The sequence below is a fragment of the Leuciscus leuciscus genome (assembly GCF_965113295.1).
Source record: "Leuciscus leuciscus genome assembly, chromosome: 1".
Lineage (NCBI taxonomy): Eukaryota > Metazoa > Chordata > Actinopteri > Cypriniformes > Leuciscidae > Leuciscus > Leuciscus leuciscus.
This window is the reverse complement of record NC_138725.1, coordinates 11,729,067-11,748,873: the sequence shown is the minus strand read 5'-3', so window position 1 is coordinate 11,748,873 and position 19,807 is coordinate 11,729,067. Positions and strand designations below refer to the sequence as shown.

At 43.0% G+C, this 19,807-nt stretch overlaps 1 protein-coding gene across 2 annotated transcripts in view; it reads right to left on the bottom strand.

The window, feature by feature from the left end:
- The window catches only part of LOC309498033 (uncharacterized protein), a 40,132-nt gene extending 21,211 nt beyond the window's left edge, over window positions 1-18,921 (bottom strand). For both annotated transcript variants that reach the window (XM_082168511.1, XM_082168512.1), the window contains exon 1: window positions 18,860-18,921. The gene's annotated coding sequence lies outside the window, so the exon portion shown is untranslated. The remainder of the gene's footprint in view (window positions 1-18,859) is intronic.
- Between the last annotated feature and the right edge of the window lie 886 nt (window positions 18,922-19,807).

The window sequence follows — 19,807 nt, the reverse complement described above, 5'->3', positions numbered from 1 at the left end:
ATAAAGTAATTGTTTAAAAATATATGAATATGTGAATATAAAGGAAGTAAACACTGTAACATTGCACTCAGTAATCTGGTAATATTGTGTGCACTGGTAATCATATTTTTTCAAGTAAAGACAAGGTAATGCTAATATTACATACAGCACAGTGAAAACGATATGACTATGACACAGTGGGCAACTGGATATAGCACAGCATATTTTAAAATGAAGGATTTAAAGTTTTTCGATCGCGTCTCCTGAAGCTGATCTTCTGTTTGCATTCACTCACTTCACACGGACCGACCGTCACTCGCAGTCACACGTTTATCCAGCCTACAAATGCACACTTCACAAGATATCACAGCTGGATTCCATTAAATCTGCAAGGTTTGTGAAATTAAATGTTTATTAGATATTCAGAGATTTGTTTAAATGACGTAATGCGCATTTGCTGAATGTTGACAGCAAACGACAAAGTATTTTAGCCTGATTGTTTGCCTTTTCTGTAACAAATAATATAAAAGCTACACTTTACTTTTTCGCTTACCATTTACTTTCTTTGTTTACCAGTTCTTTCTTACAAAGTATTAGATATGACTGACAGAGATCGTAAACAAATGAAGACGGAGAATGTGAGTGAGCACTGCCATTCTCTTCTCAGGCGCTGGTGTTCTCAGTAGGGATGGCTGACGCTAAACTGACTTTCCAAAGCTTTTCGAGATCCCGAAGCGCAGATGTTTCGAAACACTGATCCGAAGCGTGATTCAAAACACCCATGTCACGTGACTACGGCTAAATGAAGCTTCAGAGTGTTTCACAAGTGTTTCGACAGGTGTCATGGTCCGCCGAATCAGCGTTTGATTGACAGGGTCGGGAACAGACCACACAATTCCACATCTGTATAAAAGTGAAGTCAACGCATCTTGACCTCCTTGGTTTTTGTGAGAGGATTTTTTCAAAGAGAAATTATCTGTAAAAAAAGAAGTAGGACAAGTCCTTCAACAGCAGAGAAATGAATATTTTTGAATAAAAATCTATAAAAAGGGAGACATTGTGGCTTGATTTCTTTTATTAATATACATTTTTCATGACCAAAATAACATTATGCACAGTGAGGAGCCTACAGGTTACAAGTTTGAGTTTCACATATTTGAAAAATACAATAATAAAAAAACAACACATTCTTTAATGACTCATTGTCAAGGTTGTTTCAGATTAACACCTGCAAGTGACCACTAGGTGTCACCATTGAGGCGGGTGTCGGATTGTTTCGAAGCCTCGACACAGTATGGCACATTGACTTCAACTGTTTCATTGTTTCACGAAGCCTCAATCTGCCCACCACTAGTTCTCAGTGCCGCCCGTCAAAATGAAAGTCCGGAGCGCCGTCAAAATAAAAGTCCCGCTTTTAACACATCGGCCAATCAGAAAAACTTATCGGTGCCGATATTTTAAAAGTGCCAAATATCGGCCAATATATCAGCCTTGGCGATATATCGGTCGACCACTACCAGACACTGAACTGAAGACAAGCAGGAACTAAATACATAGATGATAACAAGACAATGACAGACAGCTGTGATGATCATAAGTGTGAAGTTCGGATCATTTTACGGACTAAGATATTTGAATCTCGTTCAGCAAAATGAACAAAACTTTTTTCGAGTAATTTCGTTCATTTCAGCAAAATATAATTAAAATATCATGTTAAAGGTCCCGTTTTTCGTGTGTTTTTGAAGCTTTGATTGTGTTTACACAGAAAAAAAAAAGAAAAAAAAAAGAAAAAAAATTTTTCCTTTCCCTTTGTAACATCACTTATCAGACTTATGCTACTCTGAATAATACCCGAACTTCGTACTTTGAGCACTTCTTGCGTTGTTGTTGCTTTTGCCTCTTTATGATGACTCGCTGAATTTTGTCCTAATTTGTAAGTCGCTTTGGAGAAAGGCGTCTGCTAAATGACTAAATGTAAATGTAAATGTAAATGTAAATGTTTACAGTGTGCAATATAACGCGTTCATGTTTTGCGTGTAAAAAAACACAGTATTTTTCACACATTTTACTTATCTGTATACTTATCTGTTTAGTTCACCTGACCTCACCTCCTGATCTGAGACGTTCTTTCTTATAAAACTTCAAATTAATCACGTCTATTCCTCACCTCGTGTCTTTGAGTTTGACTTTCGAGATGCACTGAAGTACCAGTTCATTTTGTGTTGACCGCGCATGCGCGCAACATCCCATAGGTTTTGTACATGAAACAGAAATGATTAGTTCGAGTCTTCGGGAGTTCGGGTTCGGCTCGGCCGGGTCCTCCGATTCTTTCATTCTTCCTGTCAGTCCCATAGAGACTATGCTGTCAGTACCGGAAAGACAAATGTTTAGTTCATCGAGTCTTTCGGGTCTGGGTCTTCGTTATTTTGTCACGTGACCGCTGGTATCTCGCTACAAATACAACATTAGATTTGTATTATTGACTGTGTCTGAATGTATTTTGTTTTATATTTAGGAATTAACATACAATTCTCAAAATATATGTGCAATAAACATTCGTTCCTTGGGGTACAGAATTACCCCTTAAATGGTACAAAGTTTTAAGGTACAATTTTGAAACTTGAATTAAAGGTACAAAAAGGTATCCTGAAGGGTACCAACCAGAGTATGTGAGCGGAGTGGAGCGGAGAGAATTTGCGCTCCACGCTCAAAGCATTTCATAATTACTCCGCTCAAGCTCCGCTCTGGGTGTACAATTTTCCGCTCGCTCGCTCCCCACGCCGACCTTAATACGTCTCGCTCCGTTTTCGCTCCACGGTAAATTTTTATTCTTTTTTTTTAAATAACACCAACCTCTGATCAGAAGATGAATGTAGCCTACTGTAAAACGAATGGAGTACTAAGAGAAGAACATCCACATACTTTATTGGAATTTTGAACAGCCCCAAACCAATAAATTAGGCTATCCTTTAGCTCACTTTAAAACAAAGCAAAATAGGAATCACAAGGAATCTGTTGACGTTGTAATCACCTCCCCGCACTCGCGTTCTGCTTTGTCATCACTACCTTTTACAATACATTTATATTTTTTTCCCCTTCTTCATGGTAATATTTCGGAATCGATCTGAAGAGAAAACGCAAAAGTATAACTTTTATTCTGTGTTTAGTCGACCGTTATGGGAGGGAAATCTGCGTGCATATGGTGACGCAAAAGTGTGTGAAATTCAATGTAGTATGCACTCAGCGGCAATGTGAAGCACTGATCGGTGCCTTCACTGTCTAGCAGACTTTTGCTTTTACCGTTTAGACGGAAACACGGCGGTGGAGCGTTTTTAAGTTCCCTTTCGAGGGAACTCGAACTGCGTCGGTGACGACACTAGGGGAACGCCCTTCAGCGTAGCGCGTCTGAATTTATGAATGAAACTCAGTCCAATCCTATTGGCGTTGCGTGATGACGTAGTGTGTGACGGCATATACGGATGTGTACAAAAGCACGCCGGCACACAGAAATGTCAGCTTTTTGCTATTCAGCAAGCGCTCTGTGTGTGTGAAAGTCAGTTCGTTCTATTTGGTGTTGTTTGTCTGTTCATATATATTACCCATCATGTCCAGTGTGCAGTTTAAAAAGTGCGTGTTCCCATGCCCTCGTTTTATTACGGCTGGGGACACACACGAGATGTGTGTGTCATGTTTGGGAATGCAGCACGCCCAGGCAGCCCTCGAGGGGGCTGCTTGCGGTCACTGTGAGACTCTTTCTATGAGAGTGCTGCGTTCCCGCCTGGCTTTGTTTTCTGAGGACGGCCAGATGCGCGCTCCCCGCGGTTCAGGTCCCGCATCTGCCGAGGCGATGCGGCGGCTTCAATCGTGGGGCTCGCAGCGAGAGCTTGCAGAGGGGATCGAGACTGCCGAGGCACTTTCTCGATCCTCATCTGAGAGTTCGGATTCCCCTATCCCCCGTTCGGGAGCCCGCCCCGCGGCTTCTCCCGTTCGGGATGTAGACCCAGTACTGCAGCTGTCTGATTCTGAGGAATTAGACGTGCTCAGTATTGTGGAGGGGGATCTAAATGAGACACAACAATCGGCCCAATCTGTTCAGTCTGCACCAAGTTATGATGAGCTTTTGGAGGTTGTGACACGGGCTGTGGAAAAATTAGATATTAGTTGGCCACAGGAGAGGCAGGAAGCGCGCGTTAAAAGTAAACTAGACGAGCGCTTCCTGCAACACCGCGCACAGCCTCCACGCCGGTCTTTACCGTTCTTCCCGGATTTACACAACGAGTTGTGTAAATCCTGGAACAGGCCATTTTCAGCGCGCCTGTCTAACCCCCCAATATTAAATTATAGTAATATTGTGGGGGTTAAGGAGAACGGATATGGGATGATGCCTCGGGTTGAGGAAGCTCTGGCCAGCTATCTTTCACCTGACCTTGCATCATCCCTTAAAACACCGGCACTGCCCACCAAGCCATGTCGTACTACATCTGCTTTGGTGGGCAGAGCTTATATGGCGGCAGGTCGGGCTGGTGCGAGCCTGCACACGATGGCTATCTTGCAGGCGTACCAGGCCGACCTGTTAAGAGAAATAGATCAAGGCGAGGGTCCTACTATGGAGGATATAGCTGAGCTTCGCAAAGCCACAGACCTGTCTCTCCGGGTTACCAAAGAGACGGCCCGTTCCATCGGTCGATCTATGGCAGCTCTGGTAACCACGGAGAGGCATCTGTGGCTTAACCTCTCAGGCATCAAGGAGAAGGACAGGGCCTTCCTCCTTGATGCACCCAATGCTACCACTGGTCTGTTCGGCGAGGCGGTTAATGCTGTCGTCGACAGATTTCAAGATACAAAAAAGCAGAGCGAAGCATTCAAGCAATATCTCCCACGCCGTTCAAGGTCTAGGAGGGCGGCTGCTAGAGATCAGTCACAGCCATCAGCCAGCTCCTCTTACCGCCAGAGCCAGAAAGGGAGTGTCGCTTCTAGAGGTCCCCCTCAAAAAGCTTGGGACTCTAGGCGGCGCTTTCACCCACAGCCTCCTGAGAAGGCGGATCTGAGGACCGTCATCCAGTCTAGGAAGGCAAAGGGAAAGAGGTCCTAACTCCTATGAGACCTCGGAGGGCCGCCCCCCCCGAGAGAGAGCGATTGAGGTCCCTTCTCTCGTTGGGCCCTCAGGAAGCTGGCGTCAGTATCCCGCCGTCTCTGACGCTTCGGGACACGCTAGCTTCCAGCGAGCACACGCTGGTCTGTCTGCCCCAAGGGCTTGCAGCCAGTCAGCGTTTGGGTTCGCACACCGTGAGTCGTTGTCGGTCTTTCCCTGCCGGTCCTCCGCTTCAGGGTGCCGTCAAGGACTTGCACAAAACACTGGACACCAGCCCCGAGGGGCTGGTTCCCTTGGTGAATTTTGCAGAGGCATGGCAAAACCTCGCGAATATTTCTCCATGGGTCCTGCGCACTGTAGAAATTGGGTACAGACTGCAGTTCCAGGTCCGCCCACCAAAATTCAGCGGGGTGGTCTGGACTTCAGTGCACCCAGAGCAGGGTCTGGTGTTGGAACAGGAAGTTCACTCGCTGCTGGAAAAAGGGGCCATAGAGCATGTTCCCCCACCAGTCAGGGAGTCCGGGTTCTACAGCCGGTACTTCATAGTTCCCAAGAAGGATGGAGGGTTGCGTCCAATTCTAGATCTAAGGCACTTGAACCAGTCTCTGAGGAGATTCAAGTTCAAGATGCTCACTATTCCCATCATCGTGAGTCAAATCCAATCCGAGGATTGGTTTGTCACGATAGATCTAAAGGACGCATACTTCCATATATCCATCCTTCCATGTCACAGGAGGTTCCTGAGGTTCGCTTTCGGGGGCGAAGCGTACCAATATCGGGTTCTTCCATTCGGCCTAGCACTCTCCCCTCGCACATTCACCAAGTGTATGGATGCAGCTCTGGCCCCGCTGAGGCTCCAGGGCATCCGTGTGCTGAATTACATCGACGACTGGCTAATCCTGGCCCAGTCTCGAGAGTTGGCAGTTCGGCATCGAGATGTCGTCCTTGGCCATATTCAGCACTTGGGGTTGAGGCTCAACACGAAAAAGAGCGTGTTGACACCCGCCCAACGGACGACGTTCTTGGGGGTGGTATGGGACTCGACAACGATGCAGGCACAAATGTCTCCTGCACGTATCGAGTCCATATTGACCACACTAAACAGGGTGAAGCTAGGCCACACCATCACAGTGAAACACTTCCAGAGAGTGTTGGGTCTCATGGCAGCAGCGTCCAGCGTGATTCCTTCTGGCCTTCTGCACATGAGAGCCCTGCAGTGGTGGTTGAAAGCCAAGGGGTTTTCCCCGAGGGGAAATCCTTTCCGCATGATAAGGGTTACGCGCAGATGCCTTCGTTCCCTATCAATGTGGAAGAAACCTTGGTTTCTGTCCCAAGGTCCCAAGTTGGGAGCGTTATGTCGCCGAATTACGATTTCGACAGACGCCTCCCTCACGGGCTGGGGCGCGGTCATGGACGGCCGCTTTGCGAGAGGTCTCTGGCAGGACCATCATTCCTCTTGGCACATAAATTGCCTAGAAATGTTGGCGGTGTTCCGGGCTCTGAGGAGCTTCCTGCCAGACCTCCACGGTCGCCATGTCCTTGTGAGAACCGACAACATGTCGGTGGTGTCTTATTTGAACCGCCAGGGGGGTCTGAGGTCGCGCCCTCTGTGCAGACTGGCGCATCAGATCCTCCTGTGGTCCCAGCGGAGACTATCGTCTCTCAGGGCGGTGTATGTCCCGGGGGACCAGAATCAGGGAGCAGACGTCCTGTCAAGGCAGGGGCTGAGGCCCGGGGAATGGAGACTCCACCCCGAGACGGTGGAGTTGATATGCGAGAGGTTCGGCCCGGTGGAAGTGGACTTATTTGCGTCTCGAGAGACGACACACTGTCCCCTGTGGTTCTCCCTCACGCATCCAGCCCCGCTGGGGTTGGATGCCATGGTACAGACGTGGCCGAGGCTACGTCTGTATGCTTTTCCCCCGATCGCTCTGCTCCCGGGAGTTCTGGAAAGGGTCCGTCGAGACGGTGTCAGTCTACTATTAGTAGCCCCGTCGTGGCCGGCCCGAGTATGGTTCTCGGATATCATATCACTCCTGGCAGGCCAGCCATGGCAGATCCCTCTGAGGAGGGACCTGCTGTCCCAGGCAGGGGGCTCAGTTCTCCACCCTCGGCCCGAGCTGTGGAAACTGTGGGTCTGGCCCTTGAGGGGGCACAGTACCTAGAAGCCGGCCTATCTACAGGAGTAGTTGAGACTATTCTCAGTTCCAGAGCTCCCTCCACGAGGAAGTTGTACGGCCTGAAGTGGAATGTATTTTCCATTTGGTGCAGAGAGCGTGGATTGGACCCAGTTAACTGCCCGGTGGCTTCAGTACTGGAGTTTCTCCATGACCGCTTTTCTGCTGGACTTACCCCATCCACACTCAAGGTTTATGTGGCTGCCATTGCGGCTTTCCACGCTCCTCTGAGTGACGGGCCTCTGGGGAGGCATCAGCTGGTCGTACGCTTCCTACGGGGAGCCTGGAGGATGAGACCTGCGACTCGCACCAGGGTTCCCACCTGGGACCTGGCAGTGGTCCTCGAAGCGTTGGCTGAGGCCCCCTTCGAGCCGCTGGAGTCGGCTGAGGCCAAGAACCTGACTCTCAAGATGGCTTTTCTCCTTGCCATCACCTCTCTTAAGAGGGTGGGAGATCTCCAGGCACTCTCGGTATCTCCTCAGTGCCTGGAGTTTGCTCCTGGGAGAGTCAAGGCCATCCTGCACCCCAGTTTGGGCTATGTCCCTAAGGTGCCAACCAATATGGCTAGGTCTACGGTTCTGCAGGCGTTTCATCCCCCACCTCATGTGACGGCAGAGGATGGAAGACTTCACCTGCTCTGCCCTGTCAGAGCATTAGACATTTATGTTCAGAGGTCTTCACAATGGAGGAAGGCGGACCAGTTGCTGGTGTGTTTCGGGTCCCCCAAGAAAGGGCTTCCCGCCTCTAAGCAAACCATCAGCAACTGGATCGTTCAGACTATTTCCCTGGCCTATCAGGTGCGCAATCTGCCTTCACCTATGGCCGTGAGGGCTCACTCTACTAGAGGCATGGCGTCCTCCAAAGCCCTCCTTTCAGGGACTCCTATCCATGACATATGTGAGGCGGCGGGCTGGGCCACTCCGCACACATTCATGAGATTCTACAGTCTGGACCTTCCCTCTACACCCGGTGCACGAGTGCTTTCGTCCTAAGTTGTGCCTGAAGACAGCTTCACACTAGGATGAGCGGGGTTCGTTGTGGTATAGTGGGTATCTCGTTCCCCTAGTGTCGTCACCGACGCAGTTCGAGTTCCCTCGAAAGGGAACGTCTCGGGTTACGTATGTAACCCTTGTTCCCTGAGAAAGGGAACGAGACACTGCGTCGGTTCGCCACACCTCACCCCGCCTGGAGCACTTGCTTCATAGCAAAAGCTGACATTTCTGTGTGCCGGCGTGCTTTTGTACACATCCGTATATGCCGTCACACACTACGTCATCACGCAACGCCAATAGGATTGGACTGAGTTTCATTCATAAATTCAGACGCGCTACGCTGAAGGGCGTTCCCCTAGTGTCGTCACCGACGCAGTGTCTCGTTCCCTTTCTCAGGGAACAAGGGTTACATACGTAACCCGAGACGATTTCCACTCTGGAGGGTGGTTTCACTTTTTTTGCGTTTTTAAGCCCCAAAAACGCCGGCGCCGTCTAAACGAAAGGCACATCTGATAAAATATTTTTACGTTTTCACCCGCGAGCGTTCTCGTGTAAACAGGCAGGGCCTTATAAAATCGTCCATCATATAATGGAGTTGCACAGGTAGAAATCGCGAGGGGGTCGGTAAAAATATCATTAAAAGCATGTGTAAAATTAATTACATGATATATACTTAAATGTTTGTGAAAGTACTAGTAAAACAATACAAATGCAAACAAATACAAAATATGATTAGAAACATTTTGAGTCACAGTGGTTTGGTCCTGAGCGATAGTGGAGCGTTTTTGGAGCGAGAGAAAATCACAACGCTCCGACATAAAAAAAAATCCGCTCCTCGCTCCTGGCAAAATCACGCAACACCGCTCCTCGCTCCGCTCCCACTCCGCACCGCTCACATACTCTGGTACCAACCCAGTGACAGCCACTTGTACCCTAAAAGGTACAGTTTGGTACTTTTGTTCTGACAGTGTACTGTCTCCGGATGACCCTAAATTTCTCTTAGGAGATTTTAATAATTGTCCTGTGAAAAAGTTAACGGTACAAAAATGGAACTTTCACATCCAAACCTAAAAAGTTGTACCTTTATAAGTACATAATTTTGGGTACATAATTGTACTCTAAGGACCTTTTGTGGTTCTTTAAAGGTACAGTTATAAATTTTGTACCCAGGAACAAAATTGTACCTTCACTCTACCTTTTTTTCTAACAGTTTTTTTTTTTTTCTAACAGATCGAGCTTGTGGGAGAGATTGAAAATAATGTCCAGTGCCCTGTCAAAATTTGCCTTTGGGTGTATATATATATATATATATATATATATATATATATATATATATATATATATATATATATATATATATATATATGACAGTAAAAAATATCTGAGGGAACTCAGATATTAACAACATTTTGGAGATAACATCTCCAAAATGTTAAATACCCTTTGACTAGTAACCAAAAGTCCAAATCATAGTCTCTGCTGCACCAATTTAACTGATATAAATACTAGTGTAGAACATTGCATAGAAACCGTGTCTATTCCTCGTTTAGTGAGATCAAATAATAAATCTACTGCAGGATCTAGGAAAAATCTAATTGTTATTAAAACAGAAAATGTTGCTATTAGTAAACAAAAACTATTTCTAAAGCTAGGTCTTCTAAACATTAGATCACTCACACCTAAGGCAGTTATTGTAAATGAAATAGTCACAGATAATAGCTTCGATGTACTTTGCCTTACTGAAACCTGGCTTAAACCAAATGATTATTTAGGTATTAATGAGTCTACTCCTCCTGGATACTGTTATAAGCATGAGCCCCGTCTGATTGGTCGTGGCGGAGGTGTTGCAACCATTTATAGAGATATTCTAAATGTTACTCAGAAAACGGGTTATACGTTTATTTCATTTGAAGTACTTGTACTAAATGTTACGCTCTTAGATGTTAGAAAAACATCCCTATTATCTCTAGCCTTGGCTACCGTATATAGACCGCCAGGGCCTTACGCTGATTTCCTAAAAGAGTTTGCAGATTTTCTCTCAGACCTATTAGTCAATGTCGATAAAGCATTAATTGTTGGAGATTTTAACATACACGTAGATAATCCAAATGATGCGTTAGGGGCTGCGTTTACAGATTTATTAAATTCATTTGGGGTCAAGCAAAACGTCACCGGACCAACACATCGTCTTAATCATACACTCGATTTAATTATATCACATGGAACCGATCCAACCGATATAGATATCATTCCACAAAGTGATGAAGTCACTGATCACTACATGGTAACTTGCATATTACGTACTGCTGTAATATGTCATGCGGCGTCGCGTTATCAACCAGGCAGAACAATCCTCCCATCCACCATAGATCATTTCTCAAATTGCTTATCTAATCTGTCTCAGCTGCTGCCTGAACCCAAACAAACAGATGAACTAGAAGAACTAACTAGCACTATGAGCACCATTCTCTCTAGAACATTGGATGTGGTTGCACCTATTAAATTAAAAAAGGTCAGAGAGAAAAATAAAGCACCATGGTATAACAATACTACGCATGTTTTAAAGAGAGAAACCCGTATTTTAGAGCGTAAATGGAAACAAACTAATATAGAGGTCTTTAGAATCGCGTGGAAAGACAGTATGTCACGTTATAGAAAGGCACTAAAAGCGGCCAGGGCTGAGCACCTCCGCAAACTAATAGAAAACAACCAAAACAATCCAAGGTTTTTATTTAACACCGTGGCTAGACTAACAAATAAACAGACGTCACCCGAACAAAATATCCCGTTACAGTTCAGTAGTAATGATTTCATGAACTTCTTCACTGAGAAAATAGAAAGCATCAGAACCACAATTGTAAACGTTCAATCTTCAATCGCGCCTTATAATTCAGCTTCAATTATCACCCCGAAAGAACAATTACAGTGCTTTACAACTATAGAACAAAAAGAGTTAAATAAACTTATCACTTCATCTAAAACAACAACATGTATACCAACTAAACTACTGAAAGAAGTGTTACCTGTAGTGGAAGAGCCTCTCCTCAATATTATTAACTCGTCTTTATCTTTAGGTCATGTTCCAAGAACATTTAAACTGGCAGTTATAAAAACTCTCATTAAGAAACCACAATTAGATCATAATAATCTAGCAAATTATAGACCCATTTCAAATCTTCCATTTATGTCTAAAATATTAGAAAAAGTGGTGTCCGCTCAACTGGGCTCTTTCTTGCAACAAAATGATATCTATGAAAAGTTTCAGTCTGGATTCAGACCGCATCATAGCACTGAAACTGCGCTCGTTAAAATCACAAATGATTTACTTTTAGCTTCTGACCAAGGCTGTATCTCAATACTAGTTTTACTTGATCTTAGTGCTGCGTTCGATACTATAGATCACACAATACTCTTAGATCGACTACAAAATTATACTGGTGTTCAAGGACAAGCACTAAGCTGGTTCAAATCATACCTATCTGACCGCAACCATTTTGTCTATTTAAATGGAGAAAAATGTATCATAACTCCAGTAAACTATGGAGTGCCGCAGGGATCTGTATTAGGCCCTCTGTTATTTTCCATATATATGATGCCACTTGGAAATATTATAAGGAAACATGGAATTAGTTTCCATTGTTATGCTGATGACACTCAAATATATATTTCATCTCGGCCGGATGAAAACGCTAAATTTTCCAAATTGACAGAGTGTGTTAAAGATATAAAAGATTGGATGACGCGTAATTTTCTTTTATTAAATCCAGACAAGACAGAGGTAATAATTATCGGTTCAAAAAACCGCCCACAAAACCTCGCACAATACAACTTTAACATCATAGGATGTCCTATTACTTTATCCTATACAGTAAAAGACCTGGGTGTTATACTCGATTGCAACCTGTCTTTTGAAAATCATATTTCATATGTTACAAAAACAGCCTTTTTCCACCTTAGAAACATTGCTAAGCTACGTAATATGCTATCAGTTTCTGATGCAGAAAAGTTAGTTCATGCATTCATGACCTCGAGACTGGATTACTGAAATGCTTTATTAGCTGGTTGTCCTGCATCCTCAATAAACAAGCTACAGTTAGTCCAAAATGCCGCCGCTAGAGTTCTTACGAGATCAAGAAAATATGATCATATAACACAGATTTTATCATCACTGCATTGGTTACCTATAAAGCTCCGTATTAATTACAAGGTATTGCTACTGACTTATAAAGCCCTTAACGGCTTAGCTCCAGTCTATTTAACGGATCTTATATCGCTCTATAATCCATCGCGCTCTTTAAGATCACTAAATTCAAGGCTTTTGGTCATACCTAGGATATCCAGAACCACCAAAGGAGGGAGAGCATTTTCACATTTGGCTCCAAAACTCTGGAATAGTCTTCCTGATACTGTTCGTTGCTCAGACTCACTCTCCCAGTTTAAAACTAGATTAAAGTCGCATCTCTTCAGCCAGGCATTCATATAATCCTACAGTTCAAACTACAATCCGGCCTCTAGCTCATAAATGCCAGAGGAGAACTGGCCCCCGACTGAGCCTGGGTTCTCCCAAGGTTTTTTTCTCCTTTAGGTCACCTGATGGAGTTTTAGGACACCATTAGGTCACCTGATGGAGTTTTAGGACACCATTAGGTCACTTGATGGAGTTTTTCGGTTCCTTGCCACTGTTGCCTTTGGCTTGCTCAGTTGGGGATATTTTGGGGATATTTAATTTAATTTTATCAATCAATAAATTCCTCTTGAAACAAACTTTGTTGTATTATTTTAATTTAATACTGTGAAGCTGCTTTGATACAATCTGTATTGTGAAAAGCGCTATACAAATAAACTTGACTTGACTTGACTTGACTCTCTAGGCAGATAGAAAAGCCAAAGGGAGACACACAACAGTTCAATACCAGGGGTACACAAATTCTCTCTCAACACCACTGTACGACACCACACGTCCCGGATGAGTAGACAGACCTCGCTCCCACAGGTCTTCCTCGTGATTATAGGGTCCCGGTCAGTCCTGAACACAGAGAACCCGAGGGGTCCCACCTCGCTGGATGTGATGTTGTTGTCCAACCATGTCTCTGTGATAGCCATGACACAGGCACAACGGTACTCATGCAGGTGGCGGATATTTGCAGTCAGCTTGTCAGTTTTTGCTTTTAGGGACTGGGCATTGATGAGTAGCGTAATAGGCAAAGAGAGTTTATTTTTCAGTCTCCTAAATCTTACTAAATCTCCTAAATTACTTTTTTGATAATGTTGTGCTGCTCATCTTGGCCAGGGCTGTGTTTCCCAAAAGCATCTAAGAAGATCGTAAAAACGATCGTACGACTGATCTTAATATTACGGTCTGTTTCCAAAAAGCATCGTAATTTAAGTAGCACTTAAAAATCATCGTAGAACTACGAGTGCTCTGGAGTAATCATAAATCCCCAAGTGCATCGTAAGACAGATTTATGAGGACACCTGCAGGACAACCGGCAGATTACACCTTTATTCAAGTGCAATGTAATTATAAGGTTTCGATTGTACTTTAAGTTTATTGTACACTTTATTCGTCGTTTTTTTTTGTTTAAATGAATTTATAAATGAAATAATTAAAAAGGGCAGAAAACAAAACAAAAAAAATAATTTAATCTAATCATTTTAATCTAAATTAAATGAATGAACAAAAAAATGATAAAATATGTAATATGCTTCAAAGATAGCAAAGATAAATCTTGTGCCATGTATTGTGCATTTCTTGGTTGGCCATCATGTGGTCCCATCATGCCATCTTTGACCTCCTCCTCCTCCTCTTCATCTTATTCCTCCCTAAGTAAGGACACTCTCCTGTGACACATGACATATGTCTCCTGGACATATGTCCTGACTACAACTACAAAGATTCTCAAACTGCTGAGGTGTGTGGCTGCAGTCTGGACAACAGAAGATGGAGGCTGAGGCCTGGGAGGGTTGTTTGGAGGACTAGGAGATGGCAGATGAAACTGATCGTTCCTCCGAGTATGAAGGACCTGACTCAGGCTCAGGTTGAGTTACCCTACTCCTCCATGGATGCAGCTTGCCACTTCTTCCTGAGCTCCTTCCCTGATATTTTAATGCCCCTAGTTGCAGTCAGTTTTCTAGCAATATCCTCCTAGATTTTTTGTTTATTTGCTTGACTGCCTTTAAACCTGTTGAAAATAATACGTTTGGATAGTTCCATCTCCTCTAAAATGACATTAATCTTCTCTTTTAGAAAAATGTCTTTTTTTTGGTTCAGCCATTTTGCTGGTGTCTCCACCCGAAGGTTTGTGCTTTTTATAGATTTCAAAATACAAGTGTGTGCTACAATTACAAGCCATTCTACAAGGTGACATTTCAGCACTTGATAAACGGACAGCGACTTAAAGCACAGCTGCGTGTGATCGTGCTAAGTCCGTTTTTGTGAAACGCACGTGAAATGAACACGAACGTTCGTAAATTCACTCGTAGAAAATTCTCGTAAGTGCTAAGATCCATTGTTATCTGGAAACACAGCCCAGGGCCGGGTTTCCGATGCACTTAAGAGCGCTTTCTACGTGCAAGGTTGCGAACGCTCGCAGCAATTCCACGAGCGTTTCCCAAAAATGCACTTAACATGAACGCGCGAGAACGCGCTCTACGTGCTACTTAAGAGTCGCTGTCCATTCGTGAAGTGCTGAAACATAACCTTATATGGAATCGTATTCTGAACGTTTAATAATTGTCATCTCTTGTGGATTAGCAATCAAGACAAGTCTATATAAAGCACATACAGGCGGAGGCACTGACAAAATGGCTGAAAAAAACCAGAAAAGATACCTTTCAAAGAGATGAAATGAATGTCCTTTTAGAGGAGATAGAACGAAACAAAGATATAATTTTTAACAGATTTAAAGGATTTTTTTTATTTATTTTTTGTTCATTACATTAATTTTGATTAAAATTATTAGATTAAATTACTTCAATTTTTTTGTTTTGTTTTCTGACCTTTTTAATTATTTAATGTATACATTAATTTAACCAACAACAAAAAAGAGTAATAAAGTGTACAATAAAGTACAATCAAAACCTTATATTATAATCACATATAAAGTTAAAGGTGTAATCTGCCGGTTGTCCTGCAGGTGTCCTCATAACTCTGTCTTCTTACGATGCACTTGGGGATGTACGATTACTCCAGAGCACTCGTAGATCTACGAAGATTTTCAAGTGCTACTTAAGCTACGATGCTTTTGGGAAACAGACCATAATATTAAGATCAGTCGTACGATCGTTTTTGCGATCTACTTAGGCTTACGATGCTTTTGGGAAACACAGCCCAGGTCACTTCTGTAATAGAGATTTTTAATCTCAGAAAGTTTTATCTGGTTAAATAAAAGGCAAATACAATAAAAATAAATAATGCCACTGCAGAGACATACACTCAATATGATTGGTTGACTGTTAAGCTCAAATGTGATTTGATTAAAGAGTTTGACAGGACAGTCTGAAAATACACGCACCAACCCAAGCCATTAAACACTGGATGTAGAAACATTCAGAAATAGTGTTTGTGTATTTGTAAATTGCGTTTTGCATATGTGAATCAGATTTTTAACGCAAATTTGGATATGCATTTGCAAATCGTGCTTTGTGAATATGAATTAGCCTCATTAGGGGTGAGCAGGGCATATACTAACACGGGGCTGCGTGTTAACACACATGGTTTAAATAGATTTATTTTCTTTTTTTATAAAAATTTAATTGCATAACCCAAAGAGATCGCACTGTCAGATAGTTTGGGAATATTCACACATAACATATATACACATAAAACCTGATATTAGAGTTTTAAAATCAAACATTTTAAAAGAGAACAATACATCACAGTTGTTTAAACCAATGAGCATTAAGCTGTGTCGTCAGCAAGTCGTTTCCCATCGTGCTTTTGGGCTTGTTCGACTTCATGCAGCTCTGCGCAGAACGATCGGCGGCTGACTTGAAGCAGTGCATGCCGGTTAGAAATTTTGTCCGACTTGATACAGCGCCGACGCCACGTGACTGTGACGTATGCCATCAAAGTACCGCGAGAGCGATTCGAGAGTAGCCGGAGAACTCAGCCAGCGCAGCTTCTCAAGAGCGGCTGCACTGGGCTGCAGGAGGGCTGATGACGACACAGCTGTACCACGATTGGCCGGATTCACTGCATGACAACGATCACGTGCGTTTCGTGTTTATTCGAACACCTTTAGTTCCTCTAAAGCTCTCAAATCAGTTTATTATAACAGTGAACACTCTTTTCATGTCGTTGTCATGTTATATTGTGTCATGTTTATCAAATTAAAACTGCTTAAAAAACGTAGACTCCACTTCATTGATAGTAGCTTATGTTGAACTTTATTCTTGTTCAAACAGACGCTGTATGAAGCAGTACATAAAGTATTGAATGAAAATGTCTCTGAAACATCTGTGTATTATTTGGCAAATATTGCATTTATTTCACTTCAGCTGTGGTAAAGTATGCAAACACCACGTGAGCGGTCACTACGGGAACCAGAAAGTGTCCGACTTCACGTCTCCGTTTGCAGCTCCTCCCCGCCTGCACGCGGCTACTCTCGCCGATCGGTTACATCCAGCCGCAGCCGATGTCGAACACACCTTTTGATCAGCGCAGTCGGTGGAGAGCAACTGCGCTCGACTGCAAAATCCGACACGTGCGCCTTGCGCTCGCGAGAGATTTTTGACATACGTCAGCATGACATCAGAGCCAGGCGGTCGGCACTCGGACACATTTCTAACCGGCATGCATCTCGCGCTGATCACCGGTGATCGGTTCTGCGCAGATTTTGCTCATCTCAAACAAGCCTACTGTGCACGAGCGTGAATCCCGCGATATCCATCTTTGATCTCGCAATGGTCAGATCCACTATGAGAAGAGAGAACTGTCCGGCTTGCCTGCGCTTTTTTCACTCCTCCTCTCACTGCAGCCGCTCCTACTCTCGCATACATTTCAGGCGAGGCAAGGCGCATCTCAAACAAGCCTAATGTCGACACCAGACGCCTCCTTGACTGAGGCAATAGAAGGTTGAGGTCACATGATTTAGTTCCAAGAAATTGCATATAGGAACAATGTAACCCAGTTCTGCTTCTTGACTGTTTGTTGCATTTTTGATTTTGATGTCGTGTGCATCCCTGGGGAGAAATTAGCTCTCTTCCAGTTCAGTTTATTAACTGAGATTCTTTTTGCTTAAATTGCTCCGCTGTATCATCTTAACTTGAAAAGCTCGGATGAGGACAAGTTATTTTTCACATCTATTGCTTGAACTGCTTACAAGTTAAATAGCCTGTGTAATATCCACTCATACAGGACTGCCCTGTTGAGATTGGATAAGCTGAAGTATTATAACCTGTAACCTTTTGATGATTTGCTACAAATATTAATCATTGTGTAACCAGTATTTTTATCTTTTGTTCAAATAAATTTTGATTTTATAAAGACAAATACTGTTCACTTTTACTTCAGCTTACAAAGACAGTTCTATAAGTAATAGAAAGAGCATCATGGTATATCTTGCAAGACTAAGGACAACGAAGGATCCAGGGAAGATTCTGCTGGAGGGTAAGCATGAATTTGATCAATAGGCCTAGTTGTCAATGATTGTTATTGTTTCATGAAGGTGTAGGGAGGGACACACCTAGATTTACTGGTATAGGCTAAACAAGCTAGTGAGGATTTAATCCTATTCTGACCTGACAGCAAAAGAGCATCTAGCTACTGCGATACTAGGGGTTCTTCAGGAGATGAGATAAATACCAGATCTCACCACAAAACTCAAAAAGTGTAGATTGTGCCCCGCTCTCCCTACATATCAATAGTTCCAGGTGATTTAACCTAACAGTCTACACTGATGCCGGGTTCTATTTTCTGATGCTATTCCAATGAACGTGCAAATATAGTGTATACATATAGTGCAGATAGTCAGTTAAGATCAGCATATAATTTAGTGACATCACTATACGACCAACGTTTACGTTTGTTGCTCAGCTAAACAAAATTTTAAACCAATTAAAAATAAAAAAGGAAACAAAAACATTTAAATGTATAAATTAAAAAGAGTAAGGCCTACGTTGATTTGGCTATTTCTCCACATAAATGCAAGTTTTGTCTCTGCATGATTTGAACGCAATTTGTTTTTCAGTAGCATTACAAATGCACAACTCAAATCAACAGTTTGCTGTAGGCTACTATATTAGATATGTGAAGATTTAAATTCTGAACTACTCTCTGGACAAACACGTTCTTCTTCCGACTCTCCTGCCGCTTTAAACATTAAATAACGAATTAATATAATCAAATTTACAATTAGTGTTGGATTGTACCTGAACAACGAAAAAAAAAAAATCCTTTTTTTTTTCTACAATTACGAGAATAAAGTCGTATCATTTCGAGAATAAAGTCGAAATATTTCAACTTTATTCTCGTAATGTTATAATGTCTTTATAAATGTCTTTATTCTCGACTTAATTATTATTTTTTTTTTGGTTCAGGGCTTCTGTAAAAAAATGTAATACATAACAGTTGAAATGAAAGTGATCAAATTGATAATATTAAGGAAATAAAGACAAACCTGAGTGTTGATTTCTGTGTGTGGCTTCTGTCCAGCCCCAGACGTCTAACAGTAAGTGAAAGCTCTCAGCTTTTATCAGGCTTGTTGGACTGCAGGCAGCGCTGCGACATCAAAGTATCGCGAGAGCGATTGGAGAACAGGCGCTGCATGTGCTGTTGAGTCGCTCTCGCGATACTTTGATGTCACACACTGACTGTGCAGCGCTACTTGAAGTCTATACACAGGTTTCCTTGAAATCACATGATACATGATTTCTTTGAAATCACATGATACATGATTTCTTTGAAATCACAACAGAGCAGTTCCTTGAAATAACACGACAAATCAGAAAGAGAAAGTGTTTGTATTTGTACTTTAAAAAAATATCTGGTATATATGATAGAAATAAATACAAACAGTTTTGTACAGAACCTTTATGCTATTTATTTTATAGATTGTCACCTTTAAGTCATATATTTTTTTCCTTTTAAATTTACTGAAGACATTGAGTAGTCATTCACACCCAGCCAACATTTGTATGTGGGGCCCATATGAAATGGGCTGAAAAATGGGCCCCATAGGATTGTCCATGGGTTCCATAATGGCCCCATGTTAATTGCCCACATGGATTTCATATAGGATGACACTTATAAACAGGTCGGCCCCAACTGGGCTACATGCACAAGACCCATCTCAGTCCCAGCTTTAGTTTTTTTGTGGGTACTATAAGTGTTACGCGTGTATCACGAACGCCTGGCCTGGAGTCCTCTAATTAAGGTTTATTATCTTAATTATGTTAATGTTGTCATGTTTCCGTTGTCTTTAGTTTTGATTGGTGGTGCTGGGGAAGGACCGGAGATAAAACGGAAGGAGGTCGCCTTGGGAGATGCGACGGCAGCCATTTTGTGCCAGAACGCCCACCACACACCAGCTGACTGGTTCTAGACACTGTTGTGACTATTGTGAGAG